This window comes from Chiloscyllium plagiosum, chromosome 11 (assembly GCF_004010195.1).
Source record: "Chiloscyllium plagiosum isolate BGI_BamShark_2017 chromosome 11, ASM401019v2, whole genome shotgun sequence".
In the NCBI taxonomy this organism is placed as follows: Eukaryota; Metazoa; Chordata; class Chondrichthyes; order Orectolobiformes; family Hemiscylliidae; genus Chiloscyllium; species Chiloscyllium plagiosum.
Window position 1 is genome coordinate 92,941,217 of NC_057720.1, and position 1,719 is coordinate 92,942,935.

The window sequence follows — 1,719 nt, forward strand, 5'->3', positions numbered from 1 at the left end:
TGATGATGTTAGGAGATTACAGGGTGACCTGGCCAGGTTAGGTGAGTGGTCAGATGCATGGCAGATGCAGTTTAATGTGGATAAATGTATGGTTATCCACTTTGGTGGCAAGAACAGGAAGGCAGATTACTACCTCAATGGAATCAATTTAGGTAAAGGGGCAGTACAGAGAGATCTGGGTGTTCTTGTACACCAGTCAATGAAGGTAAGCATGCAGGTGCAGCAGGTAGTGAAGAAGGCTAATAGCATACTGGCCTTCATAACAAGAGGAATTGAGTATAGAAGCAAAGATGTTCTTCTGCATCTGTACAGGGCCCTGGTGAGACTGCACCTGGAGTACTGTGTGCAGTTCTGGTCTCCAAATTTGAGGAAAGACATTCTGGCTATTGAGGGAGTGCAGCGTAGGTTCACGAGGTCAATTCCTGGAATGGCAGGACTACCTTACGTTGAAAGACTGGAGCGGCTGGGCTTGTATACCCTTGAGTTTAGAAGACTGAGAGGGGATCTGATTGAGACACATAAGGTTATGAAAGGATTACACTCTGGAGGCAGGAAACATGTTTCCGCTGATGGGTGAGTGCCGAACCAGAGGACACAACTTAAAAATACGGGGTAGACCATTTAGGACAGAAATGAGGAGAAACTTCTTCACCCAGAGAGTGGTGGCTGTGTGGAATGCTCTGCCCCGGGGGCAGTGGAGGCCCAATCTCTGGATTCATTTAAGAAAGAGTTGGATAGAGCTCTCAAGGATAGTGGAATCAAGGGTTATGGAGATAAGGCAGGAACAGGATACTGATTAAGGATGATCAGCCATGATCATATTGAATGGTGGTGCAGGCTCGAAGGGCAGAATGGCCTACTCCTGCACCTACTGTCTATTGTCTATTGTCAATTAAACCTGTTGGACTATAACCTGGTGTTGTGTGATTTTTAACTTTGTACACCCCAGTCCAACACCGGCATCTCCAAATCTATCTTAATGGTACAACTTCCATCCCGGTCTTGTATGAGATGCAGCTGGTTCAGTTACCACTCATTGTAATGCAAGGTTGTGGCCCAAGCTTGATGGACTGTAATTGGTTGAGAAAGGTTCAACTTGATTGGCTCAAAATTTTTCAGTTAGAAAATAGCTGCTTGAGTGAAGTCCTAATTAAGTACATGGGCGTTTTTCAGGAAGGATAGGATAGTGAAGAAGGCGTTTGATATGCTTTCCTTTATTGGAGTTGGGAGGTCATTTGCAGCTGTACAGGACATTGGTTAGGCCACTGTTGGAATATTGTGTGCAGTTCTGGTCTCCTTCCTATAGGAAAAATGTTGTGAAACTTGAAAGGATCGGAAAAAATTTACAAGGATGTTGCCAGGGTTGGAGGATTCAAGCTATAGGGAGAGGCTGAACAGACTGGACCGTCGGAGGCTGAGGGGTGACCTTATAGAGGTTTACAAAATTATGAGGACCATGGATAGGATAAATAGGCAAAGTCTTTTCCCTGGGGTCGGGGAGCCCAGAACTAGAGGGCATAGGTTTAGGGTGAGAGGGGAAAGATATAAAAGAGACCTAAGGGGCAACGTTTTCACACAGAGGGTGGTACGTGTATGGAACGAGCTGCCAGAGGAAGTGGTGGAGGCTGGTACAATTGTAACATTTAAGAGGCATTTGGATGGGTATATGAATAGGAAGGGTTTGGAGGGATATGGGCCGGGTGCTGGCAGGTGGGACCA